Below are 23,509 nucleotides of genomic sequence, written 5' to 3'. Positions count from 1 at the left end.
ATTCAGCTGATTGGGTGAGACTTCTCTCATTACTGAAGGCAACCTCCTTAATTGATTGTAGATGTAATCAGCCATAGGTGAAATCAACTTACTGATAATATAAATCCAGGAAATATCCTTGTTTTAGTAACAATCGGGTCCGTATTTGCTTGATCAAACAACTAGACACATAACCTAGCCAAGCTGACACATGAACTTAACCATCACACTCTGTGATACCAAGTTTGAAAACAAATTAGATGGCCCTGGTCAGCTGTAATATTTTTTATTCCAAATGATAAAAAGAGATATAGTTGATGAAAGTGTCTAGTAAACTATAAACTGGACATTAAATGTAAAGATTATTATGAATCATTTTGGAAAGCATATTCCTTTTATAAACCCTGAGTACATAGTCCACTCGTCCCTGCAAAAAGCCTCTAAAGTGGGAAGTGTCCCTCAGAATCACCCATTACACTTCTTTCTCTGTTGTAAGCTTGTACCCTTACTCTTATAACTACCACTTTCATTTCAGACACTTTTGAAAAGGCCCATGAGGCTTGTTAACAGGCCAAAAATCTTCACTGAGAAAAAGGGCAGATAATTTTCTTTCAATAGCATATACTTACTGTATACTAACTGTCTTTCCTGCGTAACAAGCAACTCCAAAACTTAGGAGCCTAAAATAATCATTTATTAGCACACAATTCTCTTGGTCAATAATATGGTCTGAGCTCAGCAGGGTGATCCTTCCAATGATCTCGCGTGGGTGAGCTCCTGCAACTGAAGTCAATTGGCAGGTTGGCTTGGGGCTGATTGAGGATGGGTGTCAGGTAGGCCACGTATCTCCAGAACCCATCAGGCTAGCTCGGGCTTTTGCATATGGTAGGTAAGTTGTAAATGCAGCAAAAGTGGATGAGAGCAGAGCTGCAAGTCTTCTTGTGGCTTAGGGTCAGAAGCTGCAAAATGTACTTCTGCCTTATTCTTTTATTGGCCAAAGCAAGCCACAAGGCCAGCCCAGATTCAGGGGGTCAATAAATAGACTCTACTTCTTTATGGAAGGAATGGCAAAGTCACATTGTAAAGGTGTGTGCATAAAGGAATGGTAGAGATCATTGCAACCATTTTTGTAAATGTTTTACTATGCTAACCAATGCCAGTTTTTGCTTAAAGATATTACCTTTGATTTTCTTACTCCCTGATATTTAAACAAGTTATAGCCTATGAAATGTGCCATTTTGGCCAGTGTATACAAGTTATAGAAGCAGTGAAAATAAATCTGAATGCTTCATTCGTTTCTGCTACTCTAAAGCTCCTGCCCACAGCTTCCTCATGTCTGGCCTGTGTGCCCTCACTGAGGCTTCTGTTTGGATTTCCAGTTTGTCAAATGTCACTTGGAGATGGCCTGTGAAAGTTTCTTTGCTGGAGGGTTCTCAGTCCAAGCGGTTCCAAGCTGGAACAGGCCAATTAATTCTTCAGAGTGCCCTAGGCTTGCTGCTTACTGACAACGCTGACATGCTCCATGAATGAAGTTTGCCACAGAGGGAGCATAGTGGTCAGTTTGATAAAAACATAAACATGAAATAATGCAAATAATGCAAGTAATGCTTTGTTAAGGCTACAGAGAGGTGTGTTTATCAAATACCTGAATCAACAAGTTCCCCTAAATCTCCTGAGAAATATATCATCCAGGTATGTGCCTGTGGTTATGCTACAAATCAATAGGATTATGTGCATATGACTTTATATATTCAATCGGAAAGCAGCTCCTGGTGTGGCCCACAATCGGGAACAATAACAGCCGAGATGCATAGCATATATTACGTGCAAGGCACTGTTCCAAGTGCTCAGACATGTTGACCGCTTTAAACTCACAATAAGCCTATGAGGCAGGTACTGTTCTATCTCCATTTACACATGAAGATCAGAGGGTTAAGTAGTCTTGACAATGGTCTACCTTGTGAGTTGCAGAGTTGGAATGTGAACACAGGCAGCCTGGGCATTGGAGCCTGGACACTTAACCACTATGTTCTACTGTCTCTCAAGGGACATGTGACTTTTGAATATAGTTCCTGCCCTTAACCCAGCAGTCCCTGGGTTAAGGGCAGGAACTATAAAACCATGAGGTTTTTTATCATTACAGATGCCTTTTAGATTCTGATTCAATAGGTCAAGAGAAGGTATTCAAAGAGTAGTCAAGGACATCAACCAGAGTAGGAAGAAAAAGTACAATAAAAAATAAAAAGTGGTATACTATCATAAATGAGGTATAGAAAAGATTCTATGAACTTTCAGAGGGGGAAGTTACTTCTGGCTGGATAGGTGTTTCATGGAGAAAGATTTTGATTTTGAACTTGGGCAATTGAGATAATGTGTTAATATACAGAGTGATCACCAATGATTGAATGAACAAAATAAGATTTCTCTCTCTATATCTATGCAACCTGCTGCCCACTGGACCCTGAACTGTGGTGGTTGCAACAAAGTGGAGGGAGCCAAGTCTTCTTGATAATTATTTTACTACAACACATTTGAAAGCCAAATCACCAGTCACTGATATGGATTCTAGGAGATACGGCACATATACATGTGGAAACCATGCATGACCTGTACTATTGGAAATAAACAATAATCATCTATGTGGTGGTAGATTATATTTTATATATCATCCACAGCTTAAAAGGTGTAGTACTCTAAACTATATTCCTAATAGATTGTCAATAAAATTTCCACTGAATGTAAAGGTTGATCATTTAATTGCAGCCGGGGTATATATTGTGATGAAACTGGCTCTTGCCTAACTTAGAACTAGGTTGTGAAATAATGTAATTGTTGGTTGCTTGTCAAGATGATCGGCTCCTTCAGAAGCTGGAATTGCTGAGTCACGGGGGCCCATGCAGTGGCTGCTGGGAGAAAGGTTAATTGAGGACAGCTGTGGCTGCAGAAGGGGTGTCTTCACTTGAGAAGGCAAACAGATCAGAGAGGACGCCTTTGGCTTTAGGTTGTTCTAGGAAGAAAAAACAATATAGCAGAGACTGCATGATCTGAGCGCCAAGAAAGAATCAGATTGAGCACTCTGTAAATAACTAAGCATTATTAATAATGATGGTACTTTGATATTATAATAATTAAACTACAAACAACTGACATCCCTGAAAGCCAAACTTGGCTTTATTATTATTTTAGGATTATAAGAGGCTAGATTTGGAAGGGCCCTTAGAGAACTTTTAATCCAAACTCATTTCTTCTAATTTTAGAACAAATAATTTTCTGGAGCCATGGAGCCGAGGAAGCAAGTTGCCCAAGGTAGGATAGTGAGTTGCTCTAAATAAAGAGAGACATGTCATGTTCTTTCCCTGATTTTAAAAAAGAAACACTTATGTGTTTTCTTGATATTTCTATTTTTCCAAGCCTAAAAAGCTATTGATACTTAAACCACTGCGTTGCTGTATTAACCAAATGCTAAGCAATGCTACATAGCTGGTAAAAGAAAAGAGAAGAAAGGTCCTAATGTTTCAACTCTTGGATATGCCTCAAACCCTGAGGGCAGCTGATGCTTGCTGTAGTCATGGTATTTGCAAAACACCAAAAGGCCCTCAAGAGCTCATGGTACAGCAAAGGCATTAGAGGATATGTACTACTCTTACTACTACTGCTGCTGCTACTACCATGAAATACAAAGTGTTAAAGGCCTGGAAGAGTTGGAGCAGGGTTAGAATAGCAACTGTTCTAACTATCAGGGAAGTCTTCGTGGAGGAGGTGCCACCTGATCTGGCTTTAAAGGACTGTAGGATTTGTACTTGCAGACATTTCTGGTAGGCTGGGAGAGAAGAAATACTCTGTGTAAGAGATGACACAGAGGAGAAAGTGTAAGCTAAGACACTGAGGAGAAGCATGAGGTAGGTTTATTAGAACACAGAATGCAAGAAGGGGAAGAGTGGGAGATAATGCTGCAATAGGAGACTTAAGGAAAATATATACTGGTTAGGATTTGCTTTTTTGCTTAGGTAGTCTCATCATGATAGAAAACATTTTAAAATATAAGTTTATCATTGTAATCTATAATAATCAGCTCATTCAAGAAACCTCGAAAAATACAGAGCTTTCAAAAGAAGAAAAAAACATACTTAATAATTTGCTCTATTTCCTTCCAGTATATTTTCCTAGACATAAATGTTTTGTTTTGTTTTTTTAAAAATTGATCTAATTATACTTCATAGGGTTTCTGAAACCAATGTTAAAACCTTGCATGAGAGATAGGTCCTTCAGTAGAAATTTCTAATGTCCAATTAGAGGGTTAGTTCCATAAGAGAAAAAAAATGCAGTGAAAGGGATAAAAGGGAAACTTTCATGGAGATGGAGCTGCCAAGAGGGCACCACCCCTGCCCTGTTCTCACAGAGGAGAGCCCTGCCTGCTCCGTCACAGGGGATCTCCGTGACCAAGCTCCTTAGGGCACTCCTGATGAGGTGGGGGTTCCCTGTTGATAGTTCACAGAACATTTTGCCAATTTTTTTATACCATCACTTCCCTGATATTGAGTTCTTAATTTTGGTTAATCTGCATTTCTCATAAGCTCCCAGGTGACACCACCACAGATGGTCCACAGACACACTTTGAGAAGCAAGGTCATAGAGTATTTTTATCATACTTAAGATGTCTTTCTGTCATTTTGCATGAGTAAAACAAATTAACTTGGTCACAACCTTTCTCCCACTAATCTATATAGATTTTGCTTTATTTAATTTTGGCATTTTATCGTTGCTGAAAAAACTGAGGCCCATCATACAATCATTCAAAGTGTACAATCAGTTGTTCACAGTATTGTCACATAGTTGCGCTTTCATTGCCACAGCCAAACTTTGAACATTTTCATTACTCCAAAAATAAAATGAAAATTAAAATAAAAAAGAATATCCAAAACATCCCATTCTCCTCCTCCCCCCATTGTCCATTTACTTTTTTAATATGGTTTACTTGAGATATATTCACACACCGTACAGTCATCCTCAGTGTACAATCAGTTGTTCACAGCACCATCATACAGTTGTGCGTTCATCACCAGAATCAATTTTTGAAGCTTTTCCTTACTCCAAAATAAAAATAAAAGCAAAAAAGAACCCCTAACTCTTTCTGTCCCCTCCATCCCACCCTATTCTTCATCTAATTTTTGTCCCCCCTTTTCCACTCATTTGTCCATACACCGGATAAAGGGAGTGTGAGCCACAAGTTTTCACAGTCACACAGGCACACTATGCAATCTACATAGTTATATAATCTTCTTCAAGAATCGAGGTCACTGGATTGCGGTTTGACAGCTTCAGATATTTCCCTCTAGCCATTCCTACACTCTAAAGACTAAAAGGTGTTATCTATTTAGCACATAGGAATACCCTCCAGAGTGACCTCTTGACACCATTTGAAATCTCTCAGCCACCGGAGCCCTACTTTGCTTCATCTCTCCTCCCCCTTTTGGTCAAGAAGATCCTCTCAGTCCCACAGTGCTGGGTCCAGGCTTATCTCCAGGAGTCATTTCCCCCATTGCCAGGGGGATTCACACCCCTGGGAGTCACATCCCACGTAGGGAGGAGGGTAGTGAGTTTACTTGCCGAGTGGGCTTAGAGGGTGGGGTGGGGGGGCACATCTGAGCAACAAAGAGGCTCTCTGGAAGGGACTCCCATGCACAATTTTAAGTAGACTTAGCCTCTCCCTTGCAGCAACTAGCCTCACAAGGGAAGGCCAGGCCAATGTAATTTTTATTCCTTTCTAGGCAAACTGTTTTTCCACCTGAGTGCTTGAAGGATTTGTTGTTATTTGCTTTACTCCTGTGCTTCAAATCTTTTCTTTGATTTTACCTATAATGCAGTGGACATACTGTTTTGCATATTCAGGTAAACTCTTTGCAGCTCAGGACGTTTCCTTTAATCGTGTCCTCAACCATTGTTTCTGACAATTATCCTGCTTTTCTTAAGGCTTTTTTCTACAATCTAGAAGAGCTTCTTGAGTTTATCCTCTATATCCTATACTAGATTTTTCTAGGTCTTTCTGCCCTTGGTCCTTGGCTCCAAAGTGGATGTTAATTCTGATGTTGCACTCTTAATTTCCTACAATATCTTTTTATTGTTTTATTTTATCCATTTCCCATTTTAGTCCTTCTATTGTCTTTTCAAGTCAGACTGTTCTCTCTTTATTACTTATGCTCTTGTTTCATAAAGCCAATGCCTCTAAACTTTAAGAGAATTCCAAATTCTTCTTTATCATTTTCTTTTGGTTCCTCCAGCAAATCATTTCGAGAAATTTGTTCTCCTTTTGTATCTCTAGGATAATGTTCTCTTTTCCCTTGTTTTGTCATTCTTTCTGGCTCTCAGCATCTGAAACTCCCACCCAGCCCCTATCTTCCTAATTGGAGAATTTCCCATTTTATGAAGCAAAACTTACCTTCCATATAGAGAATGAAAATGCCAGAAACTCAATGTCTTGGTCTCCCTTGCAATTAGGGCACATGGGGTAGACTCTGCCAATCAGATGTATCTGCCCAGTCATTGACTTAGACCAGTGATGCAAGGAAGCAGAGTAGAACTGGCCACATCCAGGTTCCAGGGACAGCATGATGGCATTTGTAGGTAGTATATGGTGTTGGGGATGTCAGTGCTATAAGTTGTAATGTCCATACCTAACAGTGGCATTAGGAGTGTCATCAGTTGGATCATTTACATAGCTTATTCCTTGTCACATAGTCTCTGAACTGGTTCTTTAGTATCAAAGTATACGCCAGGAGCTACTCAACAGATTTTCTTTTCAAAAACATTTTTTTTCTTTATTAGAGAAGTTATGGGCTTACAGAACAATCATGCATAAATACATGATTCCCATATACCACACTATTTTTAACACCTTGCATTGTTATGGAACCCTTGTTACAATTTATGATAGCACAATTTTATAATTGTATTATTAACTATAGTGCATGGTTAAACTTAGGGTTCTATGTTTGTGCAGTGCAATTTCATGGATTTAAAAAAAGAAATCTTTATTCTGTTACCATATATACAACCTAAGTTTTCCCCTTTTAACCACATTCAGATGTATATTTCAGTGCTGTCAGTTATGGTCACAATGTACTACCATCACCAACATCCATTACGATAACATTTCCATTGTTTCAAATGCTACATTTTAAGCCTTAACTTCCCTTTCCCTATCCCTACCCCATCCCCTGGAAACCTATATTCTAGATTCTGACTCTATTAGTTTGCTTATTTTAATTGTTTCATATCAGTGAGATACATGATATTTTTCTTGTGTCAGCTAAAATCTTAATAAATTCATTTTCTGCTTAAATCATTAGAGTCTAATTTACTTCTTACAATGAATAAACCTGCCTCATACAATCAATATGTTTTAAATAAACTCCATGGCAGCCTTATTTTTCACTTGTTGTTCTTTGAGTAGCCATCTGGTCTAGCTAAGAACTGCTGACAGGATAGGGCCTTGATCTTAACTCTGTCCATCTGGGCACTGGTCAAATCCTGTTCCAAGAGGAGAGTTAGATGTCATATTCCATTTCTGGCCAAATGCCTTGTGTCTTCAGGCTTTCTTCCTGTTAGGTCTGTCATTTAGGGCTGGGATTTTCTAGCTCTGAGAAAATAGAAATTGAGGTCTGATGGAGCAAATGAATAGTACTTGGTAGGGTATAGACTTTGCCCAAAGGCTCAGTTTCCTTACCTGTCAAATCAGAGTATTGGATTAAGTGGTTTCAAAGTGCTACATACAAGTATATAATGCAGATTGACCCAAATATCATAAGGCAGTCTAGGAGGGGACAGGGGCAGGAACTATATTCATGTACTGCCAGTCACACTGCTTAGAACAACCATCCTGAGTACATTTCTGCTCAGCCTATCCCTTGCTCAAAAATCTTCCATGGACTTTGGATAAAGTCTACTGTCCAGGATAGATTGCCTGCTACTTCTCCACACCACAGTACTTTTCTCGGTTTCTTTCTCTGAATAATCTTTTCCTCCTCACATTGGTCCAAATTTTGCCAGTTCTGTTGCCTTCTCACTCATAAACTCATCTTTTTTCATTTCTTACACATTCAATGCTCAAGCCATAATGAACTATTTTTAATTCCCTGGTCCTATGATGCTCTCACAATTCTCAGTCTTTGCAAATACAGTATCCTTTGCCTGGAGCCCTTCCCTTACCCTTACAGTTTCCTCACCTATCTAACACCTACTCTTCTCTCAAGACTCATCTTACATATTGTTTCTTTCAGTAAGTCTTCCCTGTCTTCCCCTTTCCCAAGACCAGGCAGGTGCCCTTTCTATGGGCTTCCAAAACACTCTGGACTTATCCCTATCTTACATGTATTACATGCAGTAATTGAATATATATTTGTTTATAACCCCAACTAGACTATAGTAAACCCCTTAACCATGTCTTATTCACTGTTGAATTCCTAGTTTTAGTCATGTGTCTGCTTTGTAGTAGGTACTTGAAAATATTTGTGAAAGAATAAAAGACTAATTAGAAGTAATTCTTTCCTCTGAACACCCATAGCACTTTAAAATGCAATAACTTTCTACTTTGTGTAAAGTATGAGTATACAACTTATTGCACTCTTTGTTGATTTAGATAAGGATCCATGACTGGTTCAAGTAAATATCATGTTCAGGGCCTTCAACATTAATAGGTACTCAAGAAATGTTTACTTGAGGAAGTCCTGTAGCTATAGGATAACCATAAAATCAGTTGTTCAAATTCCTAGAAATACACTAACAACCTACGCTGACTCTAGAAAAAATAGAAGACTTCAACAGACCAATTACATGTAAAGAGATTGAATCAGTCATCAAAAACCTCCCAAAACAAAGAAAGCCCAGGACCAGATGGCGTCATAAGTGAATTCTACCTGTCATTCCAAGAAGAATTAATGCCAACCCTGCTCAAATTCTCCCAAAAAAATCGAAGAGGAAGGAACACTACCTAACTCATTCTATGAGGCTAACTTAACTCTAATACCAAAGCCAGATAAAAATACTACAAGAATAGAAATTTACAGACCAAATTCTCTAATGAATAAAGATGCAAAAATCCTCCCCAAAATACTTGTGAATCAAATACAACAGCACATTAAAATAATTATACACCATGATCAAGTAGGTTTTTATCTCAGGCATGCAAGGGTGGTTCACTACAAGGAAATCAATTAATGTAATTAACCACATTAACAAATCAAAGGAGAAAAACAACATGGTCACTTTTATTGATGCAGAAAAGGCATTTAACAAAAGCTAGTATACTTTCTTGATGAAAAAAAACTTTAAAAAATAGGAATAGAAGAAAACTTTATCAACATGATAAAGGGCATATATTAAAAAAATCCCCACAGCATACATCAAACTCAATGATGAAAGACTGAAAGCTTTCCCTCTAAGATCTGGAGCAAGACAAGGATGCCCAATGTCACTACTGTTATTCAACTTTGTACTAGAAATTCTAGCTAGAGCAGTTAGGCAAGAAAAGGAAATAAAAGGCATCCAAATTGGAAAAGAAGAAGTAAAACTTTCACTATTTGCAGATGAGATGATCCTATATAAAGAATGTCCCAAAAAATCATCAACAAAGCTGCTAGAGCTAATAAACGAGTTCAGCAAAGTGGTAGGATACAAGATCAATATGCAAAATTCAGTAGTGTTTCTATACACTAGTAATGAGCAAGCTGAGGAGGAAATGAAGAAAAAAATTCCATTTACAATAGCAACTAAAAGAATTAAATATCTTAGAATAAATTTAACCAAACATAAAGGACTTGTACACAGAAGACTATAAAACATTGCTAAAAGAAATTAAAGAAGACCTAAATAGATATAAGTATTGTCCATGTTCATGGATTGGAAGTCTAAGTATCATTAAAATGTAAATTTTACCCAAAATGATTTACAGAAAAGGAGGCGGGGCAAGATGGCAGACTGGTGAGCTGTAAGTTTTAGTTACTCCTCCACGAAAGTAGGTAAAAAGCCAGGAACTGCGTGGACTGGACACCACAGAGCAATCTGTCTTTGGGCATACTTCATACAACACTCATGAAAACGTGGAACTGCTGAGATCAGCGAAATCTGTAAGTTTTTGCGGCCAGGGGACCCGCGCCCCTCCCTGCCAGGCTCAGTCCCGGGGGAGGAGGGGTTGTCAGCTCCGGGAAGGAGAAGGGAGAACTGCAGTGGCTGCTCTTATCGGAAACTCATTCTACTGATTCAAACTCCAGCCATAGATAGACTGAGACCAGACACCAGAGACTCTGAGAGCAGCCAGCCCAGCAGAGAGGAGACAGGCATAGAAAAAAAACAACACGAAAAACTCCAAAATAAAAGCAGAGGATTTTTGGAGTTCTGGTGAACACAGAAAGGGGAAGGGCGGAGCTCAGGCCTTGAGGCGCATATGCAAATCCCGAAGCAAAGCTGATCTCTCTGCCCTGTGGACATTTCCTTAATGGCCCTGGTTGCTTTGTCTATTAGCATTTCAATAACCCATTAGATCTCTGAGGAGGGCCGTTTTTTTTTTTTTTTTTTTTTTTAAATCCTTTTTTCTTTTTCTAAAACAATTACTCTAAGAAGCCCAATACAGAAAGCTTCAAAGAATTGCAATTTGGGCACGTCAAGTCAAGAGCAGAACTAAGAGAGCTCTGAGACAAAAGGCAATAATACAGTGGCTGAGAAAATTCACTAAACAACACAACTTCCCAAGAAAAGGGGGGTGTCCGCTTACAGCCACCATCCTGGTGGACAGGAAACACTCCTGCCCATCGCCAGCCCCATAGCCCAGAGCTGCCCCAGACAACCCAGTGTGACGGAAGTGCTTCAAATAACAGGCACACACCACAAAACTGGGCGTGGACATTAGCCTTCCCTGCAACCTCAGCTGAATGTCCCAGAGCTGGGAAGGTGGAGCAGTGTGAATTAACAAAGCCCCATTCAGCCATCATTTGAGCAGACGGGGAGCCTCCCTACACAGCCCAGCAGCCCAGAACTGCCCTGGGGGGACGGCACTCACCTGTGACATAGCACAGTCATCCCTCAACAGAGGACCCGGGGTGCATGGCCTGGAAGAGGGGCCCACTTGCAAGTCTCAGGAGCCATACGCCAATACCAAGGACTTGTGGGTCAGTGGCAGAGACAAACTGTGGCAGGACTGAACTGAAGGATTAGACTATTGCAGTAGCTTTAAAACTCTAGGATCATCAGGGAGATTTGATTGTTAGGGCCACCCCCCCTCCCCGACTGCCCAGAAACACGCCCCACATACAGGGCAGGCAACACCAACTACACACGCAAGCTTGGTACACCAATTGGGCCCCACAAGACTCACTCCCCCAGTCACCAAAAAGGCTAAGCAGGAGAGAACTGGCTTGTGGAGAACAGGTGGCTCGTGGATGCCACCTGCTGGTTAGTTAGAGAAAGTGTACTCCACGAAGCTGTAGATCTGATAAATTAGAGATAAGGACTTCAACTGGTCTACAAACCCTAAAAGAACCCTATCAAGTTCAGCAAATGCCACGAGGCCAAAAACAACAGAAAATTATAAAGCATATGAAAAAACCAGACGATATGGATAACCCAAGCCCAAGCACCCAAATCAAAAGACCAGAAGAGACACAGCACCTAGAGCAGCTACTCAAAGAACTAAAGATGAACAATGAGACCATAGTACGGGATATGAAGGAAATCAAGAAGACCCTAGAAGAGCATAAAGAAGACATTGCAAGACTAAATAAAAAAATGGATGATCTTATGGAAATTAAAGAAACTGTTGACCAAATTAAAAGATTCTGGACACTCATAGTACAAGACTAGAGGAAGTTGAACAACGAATCAGTGACCTGGAAGATGACAGAATGGAAAATGAAAGCATAAAAGAAAGAATGGGGAAAAAAATTGAAAAACTCGAAATGGACCTCAGGGATATGATAGATAATATGAAACGTCCAAATATAAGACTCATTGGTGTCCCAGAAGGGGAAGAAAAGGGTAAAGGTCTAGGAAGAGTATTCAAAGAAATTGTTGGGGAAAACTTCCCAAATCTTCTAAACAACATAAATACACAAATCATAAATGCTCAGCGAACTCCAAATAGAATAAATCCAAAAAAACCCACTCCAAGACATATACTGATCACACTGTCAAACATAGAAGAGAAGGAGCAAGTTCTGAAAGCAGCAAGAGAAAAGCAATTCACCACATACAAAGGAAACAGCATAAGACTAAGTAGTGACTACTCAGCAGCCACCATGGAGGCAAGAAGGCAGTGGCACGATATATTTAAAATTCTGAGTGAGAGGAATTTCCAGCCAAGAATACTTTATCCAGCAAAGCTCTCCTTCAAATTTGAGGGAGAGCTTAAATTTTTCACAGACAAAGAAATGCTGAGAGAATTTGCTAACAAGAGACCTGCCCTACTGGAGATACTAAAGGGAGCCCTACAGACAGAGAAACAAAGACAGGACAGAGAGACTTGGAGAAAGGTTCAGTACTAAAGAGATTCGGTATGGGTACAATAAAGGATATTAATAGAGAGAGGGAAAAATATGGCAAACATAATCCAAAGGATAAGATGGCCGATTCAAGAAATGCCTTCACGGTTTTAACGTTGAATGTAAATGGATTAAACTCCCCAATTAAAAGATATAGATTCGCAGAATGGATCAAAAAAAATGAACCATCAATATGTTGCATACAAGAGACTCATCTTAGACACAGGGACACAAAGAAACTGAAAGTGAAAGGATGGAAAAAAATATTTCATGCAAGCTACAGCCAAAAGAAAGCAGGTGTAGCAATATTAATCTCAGATAAAATAGACTTCAAATGCAGGGATGTTTTGAGAGACAAAGAAGGCCACTACATACTAATAAAAGGGGCAATTCAGCAAGAAGAAATAACAATCGTAAATGTCTATGCACCCAACCAAGGTGCCACAAAATACATGAGAGAAACACTGGCAAAACTAAAGGAAGCAATTGATGTTTCCACAATAATTGTGGGAGACTTCAACACATCACTCTCTCCTATAGATAGATCAACCAGACAGAAGACCAATAAGGAAATTGAAAACCTAAACAATCTGATAAATGAATTAGATTTAACAGACATATACAGGACATTACATCCCAAATCACCAGGATACACATACTTTTCTAGTGCTCACGGAACTTTCTCCAGAATAGATCATATGCTGGGACATAAAACAAGCCTCAATAAATTTAAAAAGATTGAAATTATTCAAAGCACATTCTCTGACCACAATGGAATACAATTAGAAGTCAATAACCATCAGAGACTTAGAAAATTCACAAATACCTGGAGGTTAAACAACACACTCCTAAACAATCAGTGGGTTAAAGAAGAAATAGCAAGAGAAATTGCTAAATATATAGAGACGAATGAAAATGAGAACACAACATACCAAAACCTATGGGATGCAGCAAAAGCAGTGCTAAGGGGGAAATTTATAGCACTAAATGCATATATTAAAAAGGAAGAAAGAGCCAAAATCAAAGAACTAATGGATCAACTGAAGAAGCTAGAAAATGAACAGCAAACCAATCCTAAACCAAGTACAAGAAAAGAAATAACAAGGATTAAAGCAGAAATAAATGACATAGAGAACAAAAAAACAATAGAGAGGATAAATATCACCAAAAGTTGGTTCTTTGAGAAGATCAACAAGATTGACAAGCCCCTAGCTAGACTGACAAAATCAAAAAGAGAGAAGACCCATATAAACAAAATAATGAATGAAAAAGGTGACATAACTGCAGATCCTGAAGAAATTAAAAAAATTATAAGAGGATATTATGAACAACTGTATGGCAACAAACTGGATAATGTAGAAGAAATGGACAATTTCCTGGAAACATATGAACAACCTAGACTGACCAGAGAAGAAATAGAAGACCTCAACCAACCCATCACAAGCAAAGAGATCCAATCAGTCATCAAAAATCTTCCCACAAATAAATTCCCAGGGCCAGATGGCTTCACAGGGGAATTCTACCAAACTTTCCAGAAAGAACTGACACCAATCTTACTCAAACTCTTTCAAAACATTGAAAAAAATGGAACACTACCTAACTCATTTTATGAAGCTAACATCAATCTAATACCAAAACCAGGCAAAGATGCTACAAAAAAGGAAAACTACCGGCCAATCTCCCTAATGAATATAGATGCAAAAATCCTCAACAAAATACTTGCAAATCGAATCCAAAGACACATTAAAAAAATCATACACCATGACCAAGTGGGGTTCATTCCAGGCATGCAAGGATGGTTCAACATCAGAAAAACAATCAATGTATTACAACACATTAAAAACTCGAAAGGGAAAAATCAATTGATCATCTCAATAGATGCTGAAAAAGCATTTGACAAAATCCAACATCCCTTTTTGATAAAAACACTTCAAAAGGTAGGAATTGAAGGAAACTTCCTCAACATGATAAAGAGCATATATGAAAAACCCACAGCCAGCATAGTACTCAATGGTGAGAGACTGAAAGCCTTCCCTCTAAGATCAGGAACAAGACAAGGATGCCCGCTGTCACCACTGTTATTCAACATTGTGCTGGAAGTGCTAGCCAGGGCAATCCGGCAAGACAAAGAAATAAAAGGCATCCAAATTGGAAAAGAAGAAGTAAAACTGTCATTGTTTGCAGATGATATGATCTTATATCTAGAAAACCCTGAGAAATCAACGATACACCTACTAGAGCTAATAAACAAATTTAGCAAAGTAGCGGGATACAAGATTAATGCACATAAGTCAGTAATGTTTCTATATGCTAGAAATGAACAAACTGAAGAGACACTCAAGAAAAAGATACCATTTTCAATAGCAACTAAAAAAATCAACTACCTAGGAATAAACTTAACCAAAGATGTAAAAGACCTATACAAAGAAAACTACATAACTCTACTAAAAGAAATAGAAGGGGACCTTAAAAGATGGAAAAATATTCCATGTTCATGGATAGGAAGGCTAAATGTCATTAAGATGTCAATTCTACCCAAACTCATCTACAGATTCAATGCAATCCCAATCAAAATTCCAACAACCTACTTTGCAGACTTGGAAAAGCTAGTTATCAAATTTATTTGGAAAGGGAAGATGCCTCGAATTGCTAAAGACACTCTAAAAAAGAAAAACGAAGTGGGAGGACTTACACTCCCTGACTTTGAAGCTTATTATAAAGCCACAGTTGCCAAAACAGCATGGTACTGGCACAAAGATAGACATATAGATCAATGGAATCGAATTGAGAATTCAGAGATAGACCCTCAGATCTATGGCCGACTGATCTTTGATAAGGCCCCCAAAGTCACCGAACTGAGCCATAATGGTCTTTTCAACAAATGGGGCTGGGAGAGTTGGATATCCATATCCAAAAGAATGAAAGAGGACCCCTACCTCACCCCCTACACAAAAATTAACTCAAAATGGACCAAAGATCTCAATATAAAAGAAAGTACCATAAAACTCCTAGAAGATAATGTAGGAAAACATCTTCAAGACCTTGTATTAGGAGGCCACTTCCTAGACTTTACACCCAAAGCACAAGCAACAAAAGAGAAAATAGATAAATGGGAACTCCTCAAGCTTGGAAGTTTCTGCACCTCAAAGGAATTTCTCAAAAAGGTAAAGAGGCAGCCAACTCAATGGGAAAAAATTTTTGGAAACCATGTATCTGACAAAAGACTGATATCTTGCATATACAAAGAAATCCTACAACTCAATGACAATAGTACAGACAGCCCAAGTATAAAATGGGCAAAAGATATGAAAAGACAGTTCTCTGAAGAGGAAATACAAATGGCCAAGAAACACATGAAAAAATGTTCAGCTTCACTAGCTATTAGAGAGATGCAAATTAAGACCACAATGAGATACCATCTAACACCGGTTAGAATGGCTGCCATTAAACAAACAGGAAACTACAAATGCTGGAGGGGATGTGGAGAAATTGGAACTCTTATTCATTGTTGGTGGGACTGTATAATGGTTCAGCCACTCTGGAAGTCAGTCTGGCAGTTCCTTAGAAAACTAGATATAGAGCTACCATTCGATCCAGCGATTGCACTTCTCGGTATATACCCGGAAGATCGGAAAGCAGTGACACGAACAGATATCTGCACGCCAATGTTCATAGCAGCATTATTCACAATTGCCAAGAGATGGAAACAACCCAAATGTCCTTCAACAGATGAGTGGATAAATAAAATGTGGTATATACACACGATGGAATACTACACGGCAGTAAGAAGGAACGATCTGGTGAAACATATGACAACATGGATGAACCTTGAAGACATAATGCTGAGTGAAATAAGCAAGGCACAAAAAGAGAAATATTATATGCTACCACTAATGTGAACTTTGAAAAATGTAAAACAAATGGTTTATAATGTAGAATGTAGGGGAACTAGCAGTAGAGAGCAATTAAGGAAGGGGGAACAATAATCCAAGAAGAACAGATAAGCTATTTAACGTTCTGGGGATGCCCAGAAATGACTATGGTCTGTTAATTTCTGATGGATGTAGTAGGAACAAGTTCACTGAAATGTTGCTATATTATGTAACTTTCTTGGGGTAAAGTAGGAACATGTTGGAAGTTAAGCAGTTATCTTAGGTTAGTTGTGTTTTTCTTACTCCCTTGTTATGGTCTCTTTGAAATGTTCTTTTATTGTATGTTTGTTTTCTTTTTAACTTTTTTTTTCATACAGTTGATTTAAAAAAGAAGGGAAAGTTAAAAAAAAAAAAAAAAGAAAAAAGACAAACAAGGAAAAAAAAAAAAAAAGATGTAGTGCCCCCTTGAGGAGCCTGTGGAGAATGCAGGGGTATTCGCCTACCCCACCTCCATGGTTGCTAACATGACCACAGACATAGGGGACTGGTGGTTTGATGGGTTGAGCCCTCTACTATAAGTTTTACCCTTGGGAAGACGGTTGCTGCAAAGGAGAGGCTAGGCCTCCCTGTATTTGTGCCTAAGAGTCTCCTCCTGAATGCCTCTTTGTTGCTCAAATGTGGCCCTCTCTCTCTGGCTAAGCCAATTTGAAAGGTGAAATCACTGCCCTCCCCCCTACGTAGGATCAGACACCCAGGGAAGTGAATCTCCCTGGCAACGTGGAATATGACTCCCGGGGAGGAATGTAGACCCGGCATCGTGGGATGGAGAACATCTTCTTGACCAAAAGGGGGATGTGAAAGGAAATGAAATAAGCTTCAGTGGCAGAGAGATTCCAAAACGAGCCGAGAGATCACTCTGGTGGGCACTCTTACGCACACTTTAGACAACCTTTTTTAGGTTCTAAAGAATTGGGGTAGCTGGTGGTGGATACCTGAAACTATTAAACTACAACCCAGAACCCATGAATCTCAAAGACAGTTGTATAAAAATGTAGCTTATGAGGGGTGACAGTGGGATTGGGAATGCCATAAGGACCAAACTCCACTTTGTCTAGTTTATGGATGGATGTGTAGAAAAGTAGGGGAAGGAAACAAACAGACAAAGGTACCCAGTGTTCTTTTTTACTTCAATTGCTCTTTTTCACTCTAATTATTATTCTTGTTATTTTTGTGTGTGTGCTAATGAAGGTGTCAGGGATTGATTTAGGTGATGAATGTACAACTATGTAATGGTACTGTAAACAATCGAAAGTACAATTTGTTTTGTATGACTGCGTGGTATGTGAATATATCTCAATAAAATGATGATTAAAAAAAAAAATGATTTACAGATTCAACACAATTTCGATCACATTTCCAACAGGTAACTTTGCAGAAATGCAGAAGCCAATTATCAAACTTATTTGGAAGGGTAAGAGGCCCCAAATAGCAAAAAAACATCTTGAAAAAGAAGAGCTAAGTTGGAGGACTCACACTTCCTGACTTAAAAGCAGATCACGAAGCTACTGATCAAGGCAGCATGGTAACGGCATAAAGATAGATTGATTAATGGAATTGAATTGAGAGTTCAGAAGTAGACCCTCACATCTATGACTGATTGATATTTGTAAAGGCTGCCAAGTCCACTCAACTGGGATAGAATACTATCTTCAAAAAATGGTCATGCAGATGAGTCGAAAATGGGGAAAAAAAAAGTAAATGAATAATGGGGGGTGGGGTGGAAGGAGGGGATGGGATGTTTTGGATGTTCTTTTCACTTTTATTTTTATTTTTATTATTATTATTTTTGGAGTAATGAAAATGTTCAAAAATTGATTGTGGTGATGAATGCACACCTATATTATGATACTGTGAACAACTGATTGTACACTTTGGATGATTGTATAGTATGCGACTATATCTCTAAAATTGCAGGGGAAAAATACATATTTAATGCAATTGCAAAATAAAAATAATGAATACAAATTAGAAGCAGGATAAATATAAATAAGGTATGAAAGTCATGATGTTTCATATAGTACTAAAAATTGAACATTATATTTAGAATGAATGAATGAAAATTACTGGTTGAAAAATAAATGAATAAAATATAATCAGTTTTAAAAAATGGTTCTGGGAAAACTGGATATCCATATTCAAAAGAATGAAAAAAGACCCTTATTTCACACCTTATGTAAAAATTAATTCAAAATGAGTCAAAGACCTAAATATAAGAGCCAAGATCATAAAACCCCTAGAAGAAAAGGTAGGGAAGCATCCTCGAGATCTTGTGGTGGGCAACAGTTTCTTAGACTTTATACCCAAAGTATAAGCAATGAAAGAAAAAAATAGGTAAATGGGACTTCCTGTAAATTAAAACTTCTGTGCTTCAAAACACTTTGTTAAGAAGGAAAAGGCAACTAATAATGGTTTAATATCCAGGATACATTTTTAAAATCCTACAACTCAACAATAAAAAGATGAACAAGCCAATTTTAAAATGGGCCAAAGACTTGAATAGACATGTTTCCAAAAAGGAAATACAAATGACCAAACATCACTAGCTATTAGGGAGATGCAAATCATGACCACAATGAGAAATCATTTTACACTTACTACAATTGCCATTACTATAAAGCAGAAATTGCAAGTGTTGGAGAGCATGTAGAGAAATAGGAACAGTTAGTCACTGCTGGTGGGAACGTAAAATGGTACAGCAGCGGTAGAAAACAGTTTGGCAGTTCCTGAAGAATTTAAGTATAGAATTGTCATGTGATCTGGCAACCCTGCTGCTAGGTATATACCCAGAAGAACTGAAAACAGGGACTCAAACAGACATTTGCAAACCAATGTTCTTTTTTTTTTTTCTTTCACTTCATTTTTATGGAGATATATTCACATACCATGCAGTCATACAAAGCATACATTCAGTTATTCACAGTACCATTACATAGTTGTGCATTCATCACCAAAATTAATTTTTGAACATTTTCATTACCACACACACAAAAATAATAAGAATAAATATTAAAGTGAAAAAGAACAATTAAGGTAAAAAAGAACACTGGGTGCCTTTTTTTTTGCCCCCATTTTTCTACTCATTCATCCATACACTGCACAAAGGGGAGTGTGGTCCATATGGCTTTCCCAATCACATTGTCACCCCTCATAAACTACATTTTTATACAATCATCTTCAAGATTCATGGGTTCTGGGTTGTAGTTTGATAGCTTCAGGTATTTACTGCTAGCTGTTCCAAATCATTAGAACCTAGAAAGGGTTGTCTATATTGTGTGTAAGAGTGCCCACCAGAGTGACCTCTCAGCTCCTTTTGGAATCTCTCAGCCACTGAAACTTATTTCATTTCCTTTCACATTCCCCTTTTGGTCAAGATGTTCTCCATCCCACGATCACACCAGTGTTCTTAGCAACTGTATTCACAATTACCGAAAGATAAAAGCAACCCAAGTGTCCATCAATTGATGAACAGATATGGTTCATCAAAATGTGGTATATATATATATGTTTTAGTTCACTAAAGCTGCAAAAATGCAATATACCAGAAATGGGCTGGCTTTTAATAATGGGGATGTATTAGTTTACAAGCTTACAGCTCTGAGGCTGTGAAAATGTCCAAATCAAGGCATCAACAGGCGATCCAGAGATCCTGGACTCCTCTGTCACATGGAAAGGCACATGGCAGCATCTGCTGGTCCTACTCTCCTGGGTTTCATTGCTTTCAGCTTATGGCTGCTCTACCTGTGGCTTGCTTTCTGAACTTCTGTGCCTTATTCTCTGTCTTAAGTGTGTTTATCTCTCAGCTTCCGTGGCTTTTTTCTGTGTGTTTCTCTGTGTTTCACCCTCTTATAAATGATTCCAGTATAGAGGATGAAGACCCACCTGGGGCAGGCCTCAACTGAAATAACCTAATCAAAAGTTCCCACCCGCAATAGATCCACACGCACAGGAATGGATTAGCTTTAAGAACATGATTTTCTGGGGTACAAACACTTTCAAACCATCACAACATATGATGGAATATTATTCAGCTGTAAGAAGGAATGAGGTTCTGATACATGCAACAACACTGAAGAAACTTGAGAACATTATGTTGAGTGAAATAAGCCAGACACAAAATGACAAATATTTTATGATCTCACTGATATGAACTAATTACAATAAGCAAACTCATTGAATCAGACTCTAGATTATAGGTTACCAGGGGATAGATTAGGGGCAGAGAACAGGGAGCTGATTCTTAATTTGTGCAGAATTTCTATTTAGGTTGATTGCAAATGTTTGTAAAGAGATAGTGGTGATGGTAGCACATTATTGTGGGTATAATTAACAGTGCTGAATTATGTTTGTGAATGTGGTTGAAAGGGGAAATTTTGGGTTGTGTTTGTTACTAGAAGGAAAGTTAGACAATAAAACATGGGACTGTATAATACAGTGAACCCTGTTGTGGATAATGACTGCAGTGAATAGTACAAATAAAAGAAGGTTCTTTCATTAATTATAACAAATGTATGTCAACATTATATACATTTATATGTATGGTGTTAATAATAGTGAAGTATACGGGAAAAGACACCTAATGTAAACTATGGATTATAGTTAAAAGTAATATTTTAATATTCTTTCATCAATTCTAATAAAGGTACCATACCAATGCAAAGTGCCAGCAATTGGGGGATAGATGGGAATGTTGTATTTTTACATGACTTATATGTAAACTTACAACTTCTCTAATTGTAAAAAACAAACAAACAAAAAAACAAACATTATGCTGGGTGGAAGAAACCAACACAAAGTTGTACATGTTGTGTGAGTCCATTTACATAAAAGGTAAATATAAATTAATCTATAGAAACAGGGTTAGACTGGTGGTTATGTAAGGCTGGGGAAGGGTAGAGGGATTGAGAGGTGACTGGTAGGGGGTATGGGGTTTTTATTTGTAGTAATGAAAATATTCTAAAATTGTGGTGATGAATGCAAAGCTCTGTGATTATACTGGGAGCCATTGATTGTACTCTTTGGATGGAATGTATGGTATGTGAATATATCTCAATAAAACTGCTTTTGCAAAACTGCATACTACATGATTACATATGTGCACAGAAAAAACTGACAGAGAACACATCAAAAATATTACCTGTTGGAATATCATGCATGATTTTTTATTTTCCCTTTTCTATATTTCTGTATTTAAATTCCTATATCAAAGACATACTTTTATCAGAAAAAAAAATATAAGAAATGGGAAATCTGTTTTTCCTTAGCAGCCTTGAATGAAGCACCAAGAAGAATTAGATATATAATGTATGTATAATAATTAGGTAAAACAAAACAAAACAAAACAAAACAAAAAACGGTTGTCCGATTTGGGCAACTTTTGAGGGTGAAAAGTGGTGCTATTAGTAGTTACCCTGAGGCAAAAGGCATAATTTGGGATTGTACAAAGCAATTGGATGTATATGGTGACCCTATTTAGCTAGCAACATACCTTTGCCAGGTCATTTACAGCTATTTTGTAGGCTTTGATCCAAGGTTGAAAGTGTTGGCTCAGGGAGAGCTCTGGTATTACATCTACTCTTTAGAAGGATAAACAGAGTATGAAAGATTATCATCTCATAGTCAAACAGTGAAAAGTGAGTTCATGACAGGGATAGATAAACTGCCCAGGATTTTTGATTCTCTTTATTCTTCACCCCACTGAATGCTACTTACCTTTTGATTAAATAGTGCATATGCAATGGAAGAGATTGCAACTTGGATAATTTTTTGGAACTCTGATAGTCATAAAATAGAAGGAAGCAAAATCAAATCTGTTGCTTCTTCCTACATCTGCCGCGGTGATCATGCATAATCCTTTAATTGTAATGAGAGGTAGGAATAAAATGTCAAAGCCATGTGCTATCAGAATTTAATTGGAGATTCAGACATCATCCCAATTCAGAAACCGCTTGTCTTCCTTAGACAAAAGCAGTCAGAACATTTAGACATCAGTTCAGTAATCATCAATTTAAGAGATTGGTTCTGGAAAGTCTTCTTATCCATGCTCCATTTGGTGAAATCAAGGCTTGATATTTTTTGCATTTGGGTCAATTTGTGGTTTAGTAGATTCATTCTTTATCAATAGGTTGACAAATTAAGGGTCAAATAGACCATGAGAGAACATTAGAGGACAACTTTGCATGCAGTGGTACCAAGATTCAGTGGGGAAAGGAAAAAGAATGTTAGGAATCATGAACTCCAATAATAACATTCAATACATTTGCATAGTGTTATAGTTTGCAATGTACTTTTATATTCTTTATTTTATCTGATTTATGCCATAAAAAAACAGGAAGGCGAGACAGGGTTTAGATCCTCATCCAGGAGATGAATGAATGAATGAATGCATGCATGCATGCATACATGAATGAATAAGGCTCAGAGAGAGTAAATGACTTACCTAGGATCATGCCTTTATTAGTAGAGCTCGGACTAGAACCCAGGTGGTCTGATTTTTAGCTGCACATCCTCCTTTGTGCCCAGTTACAGGGTTCAGTGCTTCATCTGTACAAGGTATGGGGACCTAAAGAAGTATGATCTGTCCTATTTGGAATTTATGAATGCCACCAAAACCATTCAAACCACTTACATTTTTACTCAGGAAATCCTGAAAGGGTCTAGTTCTTTCCCTGCCTGTTAGTTATGACATACATTATAGACAAAGAGAAAGCTCATAATAAACTAGGCTGTTGAAAGGAAGCAAGATCTTGTAGCCTGAGCCTTCTCAGTGTCCTGCAAGTTATTTGAACCTTGAGTTATACAGCCACCTCAGTGGTCTGGAGCTAGAGGGGTTCAGAATCTTAAGGTGAGATATTAAAGTGGTGTGGTTGTCCATAAGTCAAGACTGACAAGTGAAATAATACCATGTGCCTCACTGGAGCTTTATAAGGTTCAGATGGGAGATGAAAACACTAGCCCCTTTGGTTTAAAACATTATCTTAGGAATACAAACATGAATTACTGATCTGCTATTCTATACAAATTATTTTTTGCTTTTGTTTTTGTTTTTATGAGAATTGTGCTAATATTGGGTAT

Source organism: Choloepus didactylus, chromosome 1, assembly GCF_015220235.1.
Source record: "Choloepus didactylus isolate mChoDid1 chromosome 1, mChoDid1.pri, whole genome shotgun sequence".
NCBI classification, from domain to species: Eukaryota; Metazoa; Chordata; class Mammalia; order Pilosa; family Megalonychidae; genus Choloepus; species Choloepus didactylus.
The sequence above is the reverse complement of the archived record's forward strand: the minus strand, read 5'-3'. Positions refer to the sequence as shown.